Here is a 16272-nt window from a genome sequence, read left to right on the forward strand (position 1 = left end):
AATAGGAAGCCACTGTAATTAATTGGGTAAGGAGATTATTTGAACAAACTGGAATAAAGACAGATTTGAAGCAGAAAGACCAATCAAAAGGCTGTATTGCAAAAGCTGGCATAAGTTGATGAAGGCCTGAACCAGGCAGTGTCAGAGGAGAGAAAAGATATGTTAAAAGAGATGTTATCAATGTAGAAATGTTGACATGGGACCACTGATTAGAAAATGGGAGGGGGAGTGAGAGGGAGGAGTCAAGGTCAACACTTCTATTGTGAGCTTGGATGAGTGGGAGGATAGTGGTATTCTAGACAGTAATGGGAAAGTTAAGACTGGAAGGGATGGGGGTAAAGACAATGAGTTCAATTTTGTACATGTTTTGAGTTTATGATGTCCACAAAAAATCCAGTTTGAGATTCTCAACAGGCAGTGATGGATGAGTGGAGGTTGGTGGAGAAGTTAGTCCAGTGGATCTAAAGTCATCTATCTGCATAGAGATAATTGAAAACATGGGAGCTAATGAGATTACCAAGAGAAATAATATATACAGAAAAGAGAAGGCAGCCCAAGACAGAGTCTTGGGGGACCCTCGCAGTTACTGGGTATGACAAGAATGAAGAGCCAGCAAAGCAGACAGAAAAAGAGAGGTCAGACAGGTAGGAGGAGAATCAGTCACAAAAACCTAGAGAAAAGAGAATATCAAGGAGAAGAGGGTCATCAACAGTGTCAAAGGCTGCAGGGAGGTTAAGAAAGATGAAGACTGAGAAAAAGCCATTAGATTTCATCTAATAATGAAAATCATTACATCAGAGTGGTGGGTCATTGTCAAGCAACTTTACTTAGTGTATTAGGAATATCTGGGACCCAGCAACCTCACCTGGTTCATAAAGCAAAATTACTTGACTCTTTTTTTTTTTTTGGCTAGGCAATGGGGTTAAGTGACTTGCCCAGGGTCATACAGCTAGTTTTATATGTCTGAGGCCAGTTTTGAACTCAGGTCCTCCTGAATCCAGGGCCGGTGCTCTAGCCGCCTAGCTGCCTTGATTATCTGACTCTTTATAACTCTTTAGCAATAAGTGAGATCAGATTAAGATTATACAGAGAGAATCTTAGAAGTCATTTGGTTTCTTTCCCCAGCCCCAACTCATCTTACAGAAGAGTAAAAATGCCCAAAGAGGTTAAATAACTTGGCCAAGGTTACTAGGGTACTAATAAGCAAAGATTTGAGGTCCATTTCTATTGCTCCAAGTCCAGGACTCTGGCACCAGGATTATTTATGGACCAAGCTAGGAAAAAAAGGGGGGGGCTAGTCATAGAGCAAAGCAGGGAAAATAGGGTTCTTGAAGACGTAAACTACAGATGGAAAGAAGTGAATGAGAGGAGGTGTAAGAGCTACTGAGGTTAGAGGATAAGGAAGCAAAAGTCATTGACTGATAACTGAGAAAGGATACTGAAAGAAAAAGCATTTGAACAGGTCATAGGAAAAGGATTCTGATACTAGTATCTGCAACCTAATTGGCTGCTACTTGGGTCTTTTCCCCTCACAAACTGTTCATCTTTATTTTCTATCATTCCTCTGATGTGCCATAGTTTTTCTAATTTTTAGAAAGCCTGATATTAAAAAAATTAATTTATAAAAGAGCTATCATGAGATAATTATTCATGTTATGGAAGTATTCTCTTTCTGAAAGGATTCATGGAAGATTTCCCTTAAATAGAAAGCTCCCTTAGTGCATTTAAGTAAATCATTAACTACTTGGCAGGGAGGTTGAGTTAGGAGAGCAAGAGAATTTTAAAGCCAAAATATTAGGAGTCACTGCCAACTGAAGATTAATCAGAAATGAAGATAAAGCATCTCAAAACTTTAATGTATGTCAATGAGAAAATGATTGATTCACAAAAATTAAATGCACAAGAAAGTTTTCAGGAACATAGCCACTGTGTAAAATAAGATACACTTATGCTATATCCTCTCTGTTGAAATTTTCTTGTTCTGATTACAACTGCCTTTCTCTTATGTAAAATGTTGGGGAGAGTAAAGAGGCACTATTTTAATGATTCATTCCAGACTTGCTTATGATCTGCATTTACTTTGCATTTGGTAGATTAGTATTTTTACAGTGAATACTTTCAATCTCTGATAGATGAAGGCTATGGATGTGAATTTGTTGTTGTTTTTTTAAACAGTTAATTTTAATGATACAGTTTGATGTTTGCTATTAAATTTGGGAAGTTACCATAATTTTAATTTTTAATGTTCAAGCATTAATAATCTGGCATCCTTCTTTAGTGTATTGAAAATTAGTTTTAAAAGAGGATTGAGTTGGCTCATGTACATGTATGCATGCCAGAAATCTGTTAAAAGGTCCAGTGCCATTACAACCTTATTTTTAATGCCAGATACCATTACTGAACTGCACATTTTTTACCTCTGAAATATAATCTATGAATATCCATACATCAATTTAGATTTTACTTTGTTGGGTACATTAATAAACCAAGATAATTTTAGAGTGCATGTCATATTAAATATTAATAATTTAATCTGCTTTAAAACAGAATGATAGAATTGTAGCTATGGTTAGGAACTCAGAAATTGGTCTAACTCCTCACCCTCCCTTACTTTACAGATAAATATTCTGTGTTCAACTTGTTTCAAGTCAATTACATTGGTTAAACCAGAACTAAAACCCAAATTTCCTGACTCCCAGTCCACTGTTTTTTTTTCATGCCATTAGAAATTGTTTAAAAAGTGAACATTAAGAAGAAAAAACTGACTAGAGAATACTGAAATAAATTTGCTCTTCTAGAAAGTGCAAGTAATAAAAAGTTCAGAAGTTTCACTAGGGGGGCAATCATACTTTTCAGACCAGTGCCAATACTTCTAACTCATTTCCTTAAATAATCCATTGGACAAACAGACTTGACTAATATTACTGAACATCACTGAAATCCATATATTGTGGAGGGAATTTTGGAATGATCATTAAGAAGTCTGGGTACATCTGCTTTTCATGAACTTCAGGAACACACCTGTGATTTAATAGTAGAGCTATAAACCATATTTCAGGGAAACTCATATGAAAAGCTAGCCCTGAGTTCTTTCATGTGAATTTAATAAAATCAATATTCTTTACAAAGCCATCTGTAAAGATGACAGATGTTTCTCTGTCTATTGGAATTATAAGTGATGTCTGTAAGGTAATAGTCACAGTAATGTTAATTTTGTTGTTATTTCTATATACAATTTTCTATAACTTTTTCAAGCATGATTCAACCATTTACTAGTTTCAAATTAGTAACTGAACTTTGCTGAACTGATAACAAGATATATTTGAAGTCTTCAATACTCACTTCTGAATCTGCTATTAGAGAAATGCATGGTGGGTCTTTATTTAAATATAATTACAAAAAAGTGTTGCACATACCAAAAAGAAAGAAAGACAGTGACATAATCATTGGTTTCGAAGCATGAATCAAATTACTGTTTGGGCAATATTTTATAATTTCGATTTCCTTTCCACAATTCTGAACGAAAACTTAGAATGTTATGCCTTTTTTTTTTTTATCCTTAAATTAGCAGGTATTATACATATTCGTGTTTTATTCTTCCAGGAGAATGTAATCTTCTCGAAGTATGGAGTTTGATTTTTCTTTTTGTATGACCACGGCCTGGTGATTTGCAAATACGACTGTTAAATTGTGAAAAGAGCATACTAGATTTGGAGTTAGAAGACCTATAGCTGAATCCCAGCTCTGCTCTGCATGATGTTGGGCAAGTCTCTTAACCTCTTTGGGTCTCAGTTCTTCATCTGAAAAATGAGGAATTTGGAATGGACGATCACTTAAGGATTATTCCAATTCTAAATCCCATGAAAGCGCAAAGCAAAAACGAAGAAAAAAGTCCTATATTTTAAAATTTGTGTGTGATTCTTTGGTGGGATTACTAATGAATGGGAATACAATTGTGTTTGTGTAATGTACATGTACACTTTTCAGAATTTAAAAAGTGATTTTCTCCATTTTGTAAATACTCTTAAAGCTGAGAGGGCGGCCATTTACAGCATTACAGAATTCGGACTGTAAGGGACTTTAAAAATGATCTCATCTAAGTCCTATCATTTTTACAGATGAAGAAAGAAATTGTGGGCAAAGGAAGGGAAATAACTTTCCCAAGATCACACAGACAAATGATAAATTCGCAGAATCCAGAACGCCAAAACTGACATCTTATTTGAGTCCTACTTAAAAAATATAAGGGGAATGAAAAGTGATGGATTAGTATTGCCTAAGAAAATAACTTCCACCCACAAACAGGAATGGAGGAGACCATCTGCAATCTCGACTGTGGACTAGGTAAGCTTTCAAATTCTAGTCGTCAAGGGAAGAACGAGCCCCTTCCTTCTTATATCTCGAACAGGGGTGATCAGCAGGTAACCTTCACTTACGACCAGGTAAAGTTCAGGCCGTTTAGGCAACTTGGGTCTCACGTGACTAACATTTATGGGGAAATAGAGTCCAAATCCTCAGGCAGCTTTCGGTCTAGTCAGAAGCGAGCCTAAGCAATCGATTATCAAGGCGGTCAGCTCTCAAAAGTACCTCTTACCTGGCCTTTCTTTTTCTTTAAGTGTAGGCACTTAAAAGAGAAACACCACCACCCATTCCACAGCCTAAACTCCGCCTCTGACTGATGTGGCAGAGGAGGACAGAGAGCCTTTAGGTAGCAGAGCGGGAATGCGCACGCGCCCGAGGACTGGAGGGTGGCGCCCGGGGAAGGGGAAGAGGGTCTCATGCGCCCCGAGGAGTAACCAGAGAAGAGGGCAGCTCCTTCTTCAGTGCCTGACCTAATCCTCCCCCCACCCCGAGGAGCTCAAGCGGCCGACTACCAAACTCCACTGCTCCCGGACCGCTTTACGCTCCTCCTGCCAATCACAAGCCGCCGCACTCTTTCTAACCAGAGAGAACTCTCCACTTCCTTCCTCTTCCCGCCTTCTTCCCGCCCCTTCACGTTCCTCGACCAATCACAGGAGCTGGACCGTCTCTCATTCTCAGCCTCCTTTACTCCATTCTCCTCCTCTTCCTTTAATCCCACTCCAACTCTTTTGCTGCCCCACCCTCTTAGTCTAGCCAGCCGGGACCACCTGACCAGGAGTTGGTCCTGCGGCAGGAAGGGGAGGGGACGTTTCTGTAGGGAGGGGAAATATAGGAGGGAGGGCGCGAGGAAGGGGCGGAGGGAAGTGTTGTCAGTAAGATCTCGCGATATCGGACGGAAGCCTGTGGGAGCCCGTGGCCTTTAAAGTGCGGTTCAGCCCTTTCCTCCGGGGGTAGTTTGTAAACAGCCGTGGGTGCCGGAGCTCGTGGTCACGGCCCCCGCATTCGGGGGTGGCGCGCGAGCCAGGGGAGCGGGGAAGGTGAGTGATGGTGGGGATCGGGGTATCGGAAGGGAGCAGGCGGGGGGCACCGAGGGAAGAAGTCGCTAACATGGCGACGTCGCTCGCTACAGTCCCCACCCCCCACCATCCACTTCTTCACGGCCCGGGTCCCTGTTCCCTCGGGCTGCGATGGCAGTTCCGCCTCCTCTGCGGCCTGGGTGGCGCCTGCCCTGCGGCCTTTCGAGGACCGGACCGTTAGGTAGGTGGCTTGCCCGGTTCCGGCTCCTCCCCGCTCGCGCGCTTTCCTGAACCCAGAATAACGGCATCAGTTCTCCTCCCCCCCGCCTCCGGGCTTTCCCGGCTTTTGGAGAGGCCCCTGGGGGCTGCGTCCCCAGCTGTGAAGGTGGGCGTGACCGTGGGGGGGGACTTCCAAGTTACCTCCTCTCTGCTTGGAGCAGGAATACCCTTTTTCTGTCCCCCTAGATTCGGCTGGTATGTGGGGGCTATGGAGGAGGTGGCGGCATGGAAGAGGAGGGGAGCTGGGCCCGCTCACCTCACTGACCTGGGTTGTAGGCATCATCGTTGCTAACCGTACTACTACTAGTAGAAATGGCTTTATGGAGGGCCGGCCTTTTCTCTTGTTCTTTTTCCTCCCTTCTTTAAGGGAATGCGGGTTGAATCAGTGTTTCCCCATCAGTGACCTCCGCTGGTGTACAGCAAAGTCTTTGTCAGGGAATGATCTGTGGGTGGGTTGTTTTTTTTTTTCCTTTTTCCCCCTTTTTCCTTTAAAGCCCTAGGGCACCTGTGGAGACTACCTTATTACTCTGGTGTTCTCTGTGTTTTCTGAAAATCTGGGAGAGGATTAGGGAAAGGGTGGAGGTGGGACCCCCCCTTTGTGTGTGCTTACTTGTGTGCTCTTCATATCTGGTGTAAAATCTTCTCAAGAGGTTGTTGGGGCAAAGAGCAAAGCTACTATGTAAATATAAAGGAGTGACAGGAATTACCCATATTCTTGTTGAAGCCAAGCCTTTTATTGTAGTTGAAGGAACATAGACTCCATAATTTGTTAAGTTTGATGTAGGGGAGATAATTAAATGTCTGCACCCAAGTAGTATTTCGAAAGCTATCTATATTTAATCTTGGAACATTTTGTTTCTCATATTAGAACATATTTGTCATATTTGTTAAACAATTGTTACTAACAGGAGTTTTAGGCAACTTCTCATTTAAAAAAACAAAACACCCAACTACTCTCATCTGTTCTATTAAAATTGTAAAAGTGAACTCTTGTTAGTAAAAGTTTATTTTAGAGGCCAAGAAATTTATGGAATCAGGGATTAAGGACTATGAAATTCAGGTCATTGGATCATTTGTAGATTATTGGATTATATTTGTGACTTCGACCCAAAGAGCCCATAACTCTTTGAGCATTCCTAAGAAGTATGTAAAATTAGCCATTTTTTTTATTTGAAGATTGAGTCACAGAAGTTCTTACTGATCTGCTGGTGCTTTTCCCTTTATCCTATCCCAATTATTTTTGTCCCTGTGTGCATATGTTGTTTTCCCCCAATAGAATGTAAACTCTTTGAGGACTTAAACTGTTATATTTTTGCCTTTTTGTCCCCAACACTTGACATGTAGTAGGTACTTAATAAATGTTTAGTGATTATTTCATTTTAGGTGACAAAAAGTGAATTATTTTAGTTGAGGAAAATACTGATCTAAGTCACTGACTGATGAATTGTAAAGTGTAAGCATTTCCCAAGTTTATATTGTTAACCTATTCTAGTTTTTAAAATGTAATCTTGCGTTGTTTAGATATTACTGTCGTCTTTATATTTCCAGTACCTAGCATAATAACTGACCCATAGTAGATACTCAAAAAATGTTTAATGATGGAAGGATACACAGTTATTTTTCTTTAAAAAAAAGAAAAAGCATCCATGTGACTAAAGCATGTACATACTACTGTTGCTACTATTTATTCCCTGCTTTGACAGGAAGTACAAGGTGATGTTATTCTCAAAATACTTCCTAGACTGTTGCATAGAGTCTGAGTTGGAAGGGTCCTCAGAACCTTTTTTATCCCATCCCAGAACAAGAATCCTTTCTATACCATCTTTCAAGTTGACCATCCATCATTTTTGTCTGCTGACTTATTAGTACATCTTCTTAGGCTTTTGGAGTGCTCTCATCAAGTTTTTTTCTTATATTAAGCCTAAATCTGCCCTCTAACTTCTAGCCCTTGCTTCTAGTTTTGTTCTAGCCAAAAAAGAACAAGGCTAATCCTGTTTCCACATGACAGCTCTTCAGATACTTGAAGACGGTAATGGTGTATCTCCCTAGGTCTTCTCCAACTTAAATATTCCCACTTCCTTCAGCTGAATCATATATGGCATGATCTTGAAACTCTTCACAATCCTAGTAGCATCATCCTGATGTTCATGAGTTTATCAATAAATAACCTTTCTAAAATGCAGCACCCAAAATTAAACACAATACTCTACATGCGGTCTGACCAAGGCACAGTACAGTTGAGCTATAACCATCATTATGCCCTTGTTAACACAAGTTAGTATCATATCACCTTTTCTGTCACCATATCACTCTATTCACTCAAACTGAACTTACAGCTGCAAGGTCTCTTTCAGAGACCTTTTTCTATTTCAGGTAACTTTTCTCCATCTTGAATTTGCGAAGTTTGGTTTTTGAACCCAAATGAGGCTTTTGCATTTACAAAAATCTCTTACATATCTGCACTGCCTGTCATCCAAGCAATAAGTGAAATAGTATAAATATCAAAGACAGAAGCCTGTTTTCTTTATCACAGTCACTTATGTAGGAGAAAAGCCTTTTGATGGTAGTAGTAAGCCTCATATACTGCTACAGATCTTATAATTTCTTTTATTCATTATTTAATTGTCTTGGAGAAAGATCATAATTACCCTAAAAGTTGTGATAGAGTGTCTTCCAGAAGTAATATACAATAGTCTTTCATAATAATATTTTAAATAATAATTTGATGCACTTTAATATAAGGAAGAAAAACAGTTATAAATTATAAAATTTACATTGTAAATGTACAGAATTGTAAAACCATGTAGAGTATGCAGGAGAATAGATTTTTGTGAGGAATAATGCCAAAATGTTTTATTGGAAATAAATAAGATCTGAGGCCGATGTTCATTTAACTGTAGGTGGATTGATAAGTTTGAAATTTCTTGTTCTTAGTGAAAATTCGTATTCCATATTTAGAACAGAAGTAACTATTAAGAGCATTTCACTTCATTTTCTCAATTTCTTGTCAAGCAGTCTTGGATTTCAAGAATATGACCGCAAGTTAACTGATATTGATATAGCACTTTAAAGTTTACAAATATCTCATTAGTGTTTCAACAATGCTGTGACATAGGTACTAATGGTATCATTAGATGAAGAAACTGAGGTTAAGTGATGTACTCGGATCTTCCAAACTCCATGCACAGAAATAATGGATGCACTATAACGTGCTGCCTCTCATTGTTTTTTGGGAAGCAGTGAATAAACAAAAACAACATAAACATTTAGAAGCCTGAAATATTTTGTAAAATAATAGTTAAATTTGAAAATAATATACTTCAGTTCCTTCAGGTCCCTTGCTTTCATCCATATGGGTACTACTTTATTACTGTAGATGGCAAACCCCTCTACACAAGTTACTGTGGGTAAAAAAAAAAAATCATCTATTCTGTCGACTTCCTTAACAACTCTGGTTAATCTCAGAAGTGTCGTGACGTATACAATACATTTTGCAGCTTTTCATTACTTCAGGTCTTTGGACACAATTGACATTTTTGTTTATGTTTATTTAAAGGGAGTTGAATCCGTTTATGAGGATCTGATTATGCTATCAAAAACTTTTGGTAAGTAGAATAGTGCAATCTCTTGGCTCATTCATATGAAGACTGGTTGAATAAAGTGGTTGATTTGTTCAGCCAATCAACATTAAACTCCTACTGTGCAGTAGGCATTTATGCTGGGTGATGGGGATAGAAGGGAAAAAAATGAAACAGTCCCAGACCTCAAGGAATGTATAGTCTATAAGAAGAGAAAGACATATGGGCTTTAAGAATTTCAAAGACTATGATGTTAAAGAGAGTTTAGACTTGTTCTGATTGTCCCCAACATCAGGAACAGTGGATAGAAGTTAAAAAGAGACAGATTTAGGCTGGATGTACAGGAAAATGTGCTGTTAGCTATCCAAAAGTGGAATGAGCTTTGTTGGGAGCAAGTAGGTTCCTCACTGGAAACCTTGAGGAAGAAGCTGAGTGACCACTTGTCAGGTATGTTGTAGAGAAGATTCATGTTCTCTAGTTAACTAGTTGGATTTAATGGGCTAGTCCATTTTTAATAATTGGTACTAATTGGACTTAATAGGCTGAGATCTTCCAACTCTGGGACTCTCTGAATGTTGAACATTGTGCCATAAGATGCCATTTTAAAAAATGATTAAATCTGACTATTCTTTCTGAATACCCTTTCCTACTTCTAGTCTATTAATTGCTGGCTTCAGTCTTCTTTTTATAGGTTGTGTTTGGTTTGGGGCAGTACTTTTTTATTAAATTTTATATAGTTAAAAAAAATTCCCATTATGCTACCACCTTAAATTCTCACCTAGTTTATTTTTTATTTTTTTAAAAATAGATTTTGTAAAGATAATTACAAAATCCGGTAGTTAACAAGTAATTTTCAGTATTTGGAAGCTAAATGAGTGTCATGATATTTTATTGTGTATTTATATGATAGGCAGTGTACTAAAGCAGACAAAGGACTAGCCTTGCATTTAGGAAGAATTGGGTTTAAGTCCTGCCTCTGACGCCCACTAGTTGTGTGACCTTGGGAAACCACTTAACCTCTTAGTACCCTAAGAGGCAGCCTTTAAGAGGCTCTTAACATTTTTTATGTTATGGACCCTTTGGCATTCTGGTGAACAAACAAACCCTCTCTCAGAATGGTTTTAAATGTATAATACAAAATACATGGGATTACAAAGGGAAAAAACAATACTGATAAACAACTATCTAAGTGTTTTTTTAAAATGTTCACAGGTTAAGAACTCTAGCTTGAAGACTTTATGTTCCTGACTGTTGAAGGTCTATATCATTAAAGAAATTTTCTACGCTGAGTTCCCTATATTGATAAAATCACAGGTCCAGACATACAAAAAGTCATTTTTGTAGATGCACATTTAAAGCCCTATTTATGGAATACTTTTTGTAAGTGTGTGTTCATGTAGAAGTACATATTCCCCTCATCCTATGTATGACTTAAATTTTTCATGACTGATTCTTTGACCTTTTGTTAAAGAATGAATTTTATTTCCATAGTAACAGATTAAATTTGTTCCAACTCCCTCACACCCCTAGCATGTATAGTGGTCCTCTACTACTTCTTAATCTTGAAGTTAATTTTTTTCTGGCAGTCTTTTGTCTTTTCCCAGCTATTATATAAAACTCTGAACAGTTTTTTAAATAGCTACAAATGGCCAAAATTCACATTATCTAAAATTTCTAGTGATTAAAATCAGACCAGTACCTTTTTGTACCTAGCTGATCTTCTAAATAAATATGGTATTTATAGTATTTGTTAAATATTACTGTTGTTTCTACACACTTATTAAACTCACAATCCCGTGCTAGGCACTAAAATTGAAATGTGCAATATTTGTTAAATGTTCCATGTTAAGTATAAATTGTTCTATTTAGTACATTCATTTGTTTATATCTCCAGTAGATCATATGTTTCTTGAAGACTATTACTTCTTAAACTAAACTTCTGAAAGTATCTCACACAATTCTTGGCAGTTAATTCATTTTCATGGATGAGGAAATAGTTGTGGTGATCTGGGAAAATCCCTTGAAACAATTTTTTTTTTATTCTCACATGTACTGTTATAATGAATTTTCTGTTTAAGGAAATTTCATTTTAACTTCTGCTTAATATCTTTTCCTAGTTTGGAAATATTTATGTGATAAAAAGATTCACATTGATTTAGACCTGTATCTCAGTTTTCCCCTCTTTTATAAAATAAGGAAATCTAGATGTATAGCATGTGTTAAATATTCTGTATTGCTTTAGTATGTATTGTTATATTTAATATATTTATTTACAACTGTGTTTGTCTCATAACCCTATTGTATTGCCTAAACTTTATAGTGCCTAGTACAACTTTTATGTTGTATGGTCTCCAAGGTCCTTTTCAGTTTCTTTCAGAATTCTCTGATGAATAGCTTATTTCTGCCTTGCCACTTTGGGAGTTTGTGATTGTCTTTCATGAGGTTAACCTCAAATGATTAGAAATTGCTTCCAAACATTTTTAGTTAGTTAACAAGCAACTATTAAGCATCTACTATGTGCCAGGCTTTGTGCTAAGTACTGGGGATATAAAGAAATACAAGACAGTTCTTGCTCTCAAGGAGTTCACGTGAAGCAGGAGACAACCTGAAAGCAACACTTTCAAACAAGCTGTAGTGAAGATAAACTGGCGATAATAAATGGAAGGAAAGCACTAGAAGGACCAGAACTTAGAGTTCCTTGAAGGACCAAGCTGCATCAATTGATACTGTGCGTTTTTTTATCCATAAGACAAAGAAAATAGTGTGAACATTTTTATTTCAAAGTAAAATGATAATGAAATTCTTGTGTCAGTTGACACTCTTAGTCCTTCTAAGGGTTAAGGGGGACCAGGAAAGGTTTCTTGTAGAAGGTAGGGTTTTAGGTGAGACTTGGAGGCAGAGTTGAGGAGGGAGAGAATTTCAGGTATGGGGGACAGTCAATGAAAATGCAGAACTGGGGGATGGAGTGTATTGTTTAAGAACAGCATAAGAAGGCTAATAACCCCAAGTTATTATGAATCAGTCCTAAAATGAATTCATATGAACCTTTTTTTTAAACTTGTGACTTCATCTTTTTTGATGCTGCTACCATTTGAACATCTTAATTTCTATAGGTACAGGTCTTCAAAGTCTGTATAATTTCACATAATTTATCACTGAATTTAATGTCAGGGTTTGTTTTTTAGAAACAGTTTTAGAATAAGATATATCTTCCTGAAATTTTGCTCCACTGAAGTTCTTTTCTGATTTCTCATTATAACCATGGTGGCAACTGTTAAGAGTCCTTGAATACTATGCTAGTAGCATAAAAACTCTGACAGGTTTTACCAAGCTGGAAGTAGGGGCCTGCCTATGACCAATTTAGCTAAATTGTCCAAATACCAGTTTAGCTCATCACCTGGTTGACTGCAGGATGATGAATATTTTGGACATAGTATTTCTTGAGGACTGTGAGTTTCCACATCAATGAAAGGAGTATCTAATCAAATGAAATTACAGCTCCTTAAAGTATTGAAGGGAGGACACATCTTTTGACAGGATCATAATTCTAGTTACATAATTTTTTATTGAAAGTAGTACAAATGTGCCTTAATATGTAGAATGGAACTATGTATATGTGTGTGTGTGTATGTGTACATATTTACATACACACATTTGTTTATGTGTATAAATATATTTATGTGTGTGCTCACAATAGATGTATAGCTGAATGACTTGAAAATTTTCCCTTTCTTCATATCCCTAGCATCTAGGTTTATTTCATCAATAGAAATTGCTTTAAAAGAAGTATAGCAAAAAATATAGCAGATGTATCAGTTATCCCCTGTGAAGGTCCTACTCTTATGCCTTGGGCTGTTGTAGTTTCCTGCAGTAACACAACTCTAGTAAGTGACTAGCAAAGTATTTGAATATGGGTCCATAACTGTAACCAAAAGACAAACCTCCCTAAGTGTGAGTGAGTCTCATTACCAGAAATTTGGTCCCTAGGTAGAACGTTTTTGGGCTGTGGCAACTTATGAAAACTGTTTAAGGTGTAGGGTGTTTTAGTATGTATCAGTGGAAGCAACAATTTGAAAAACAACCTATTGTCAAAAACAGAGGGCATTATTATTTGGCTAGATAGAAACAGCATTTTTACTCAGACTGTATCAAATTCACATTTCCATTTATACCAGTAATAAAGAAATGGATTCACCCTTTGTCCTTTGCATATATTGAAATAAAGATAATTTCCATCTCCCTTTATTTCTCATCTCATAGAAGAGAAAAGATTATTGATGGTATTACCATATTGGTGGTACAGTTAAGATAATCTACTCTTTAAAAATGCTGCAAAAAAGTTCAGTTCTGTTTTTCACCCACTTTTCTCCCTATATATACCTGGTAAGAAATTTTTTTTTAGTAGTATGAGTACTATTCAAAATATGAGTCCAACTTTATTTTTTTTTTTTGAGGAGTTTGATTTCCTCGCACTTTCCCCTTGCCCCCCATATGATTAAACTAAGAAGTTGCTATAATGAATGATTTGGGCTTTCTTCTAACTAAATTGAATTCAGTATACCAAGTAGATTTATGAACTGTCATTATGTATTACCTAGGCTATTGGTAAGGGATCAAAGTAAAATAAGTCTTAGATAAAAAGTTGAACCAAAGATTTAATTCTTGGTTCCTCATTTCAGCTATTCTAAATAAGAAAAGTAGACCAGGTAAAAGGAAATTTACATTTTAAAATTTGAGTCCAGTGTTTCTCTGTTAAGCAATTTAAAGAGCTTACTATTCCAAGGGTTTCTTGGATTTCTAAGTTTTGTGGACTACATTTTCTCTTAATTGATAATTGTTCTAATTCTGCAATTAGCATCTAGATCTACAGCTAGCATTTACAGTATCACTGAATCTTCAGTTAATCTCTTTTCTATAATTTTTTGTTCTCATTCTTTTTATTTGGGATATTCCATATACATATTGCCCTTGTTTTATTACTTCATTTGTCCAACCCTTGTTTCTTAATTACCTGAAAACTTTATAACTTTAAAGTGTCTTACAGGTAGACTGCCAAGGACTGCAAGAATGTACCAAGCAAAAATGCAATATCCCATGGATAAAAATAAATATAAGCCAATATTAAGAGTATTGCAAAGAACCACTACCAAATGTAAATCTTGCCCCATTTTAATTGAGGTTTTAACCCAAGGTACTCTCTATAACATAAAGCATGACCCCTTACTATGAACTGTCAAGATGAGACTCCTGTATGGGGAAAAAGGCAACTTAGGAAGCACCAGTTTGAAAAGGGGTTTTCCTATAATAATATTTGTAAATTTGTGCAGTAGTCCTAATGTTGATCAAGTTGGCTACTGCCAACTTTGAATGAACTTGATGACTTAATTTGTGGTATAAAGTTTTTTTGTGCCATCTTTTAAAAATACAATCTTTTCAAGAATTCCTAGATCAAAATTTAATAAATATTATAAATAATAAATTAATATAAATTAATTTATAGATTTATTATAAATAATAAATTAAGTTAATTTAGTTCCTTCTCATTATGTAGGCTAACCTTTTTACCCCGTGAGGGTTATTCTTTCTAAGTTAGATGAGATGTCAGCTTTCACCTCCAAATACAGAAAAAAGAGAGTGTTCAAGTGGTTTATCTATACCTCACTAATCTTAAGTTAACCCCTAGACCAGAGGTTCTTTACTGGGGGTCCATGAACATTTTAAAAATTTTGATAAATTATTTTAATATAATTATTCTCCTTTGTAAGTTTGTATTTTATGTATTTAAAAACATTCTGAGGAGCCCCTCAATTTAATCAGACTGCCAAAGGAGTCTGATACATAAAAAAGGTTAAGAATTCTTATTCTATATCAGTAGATTTCGGTTGTTAAATAAAGGGAAAGATCTTCAATTGATAGTTTGCTTTCAGTTCTGTAGATTTTAACCTTAGAATCTTAGTCTAAGAATTCTATTGATTTAGAGAGCTAAATCGATTATAGGCTTATGATTTAGATTTCAGGGTGTTTTTATGTTGTTTTGTTTTTTTTTGACTGTCACCAAATAACTCTCACAGTAATAGTCTGTTCTAGTGAATCATGGAATTTCACAGAGTAAGAGAATCTTCATGCCATAAAGGAATGAGTTTCTGTATTACCTTTTAATCTTAACCTATAGTATAATATTTCAGTTATTTGTGATCTCATTGATGTGAGTATTCCTTCCAGTGATGTAATCACAGCACATTCATGCTTGCCTAGGCAGCTGGGTGGCACAATAGATAGAGCTTTAGGCCTGAAGTCCAGAAGATCTGAGTTTAAATCCAGCCTCAGACACTCAAGCTTCCTCCATTGTAAAATGGGATTAGTAACAGCTCCTACCTCACAGAGTTGTTGTGAGGAGCAAATGAAATAAGTACAGTGCCTGACACATTGTGCTATCTAAGTACTTACTCCCTTCCCTCACCAAACCTGTGAGACTTATATATGATCATCCCTAAGTGTACCAGTTGGGCCATTCCTGGAGTTCTCTTAACAGGGATAGCACACAAGCCCTTCATTTTTTATCATGTGACTATAGCTCATCTTTTTTCTTTTTTTTATCATATATTTATTTGATCACATCCTTTGAATTGCTTCTCCTTCCTAATTCCTTGTTTATAACGTTAGAGCCTATTCATGCTTCATGCAATGTGCTTTTCCATTGCCCTTTGGATGACCTTCCACTTTATTTCTTTAAACTATAGTGTTTATTTTCTTCATTGCCATTTCTTAAGCAGGTCCAGAGCTCTAATATTAGAGTCCAAATGTATTAGCTCCACTATCCTTGAGATTGAAGAAAGTTACGAAAATCTGTTCCTTTTAGACTGTTTGATCTTCACCTCCTAGGGTCATTCTTAAATGCTCTCAAGATAACTTTGATTAAGCTGAACTCTTTGGGAAGCTTTTAGACTGGTTTTCTCTATACTGATCTTACTATTTTAAGAGGTGATAGTGTTCATAATTTACCACCATTTTTCTCTATACAAATTTTTATACCAAGT

The 16272-nt window shown here is 36.6% G+C and overlaps 1 protein-coding gene across 3 annotated transcripts in view; it reads left to right on the top strand.

The window, feature by feature from the left end:
• Positions 1 to 5242: 5242 nt before the first annotated feature.
• ATF2 (activating transcription factor 2) overlaps positions 5243 to 16272 on the top strand; it is a 116827-nt gene continuing 105797 nt past the window's right edge. For 2 of the 3 annotated variants that reach the window (XR_003569435.1, XM_027866013.1), the window contains exons 1-2: positions 5243 to 5399; positions 9214 to 9262. The gene's annotated coding sequence lies outside the window, so the exon portion shown is untranslated. The remainder of the gene's footprint in view (positions 5400 to 9213; positions 9263 to 16272) is intronic. The other variant, XM_027866012.1, reaches the window with a different exon arrangement.

Source organism: Vombatus ursinus, unplaced genomic scaffold, assembly GCF_900497805.2.
Source record: "Vombatus ursinus unplaced genomic scaffold, bare-nosed wombat genome assembly UNPS02014779.1, whole genome shotgun sequence".
NCBI lineage: Eukaryota > Metazoa > Chordata > Mammalia > Diprotodontia > Vombatidae > Vombatus > Vombatus ursinus.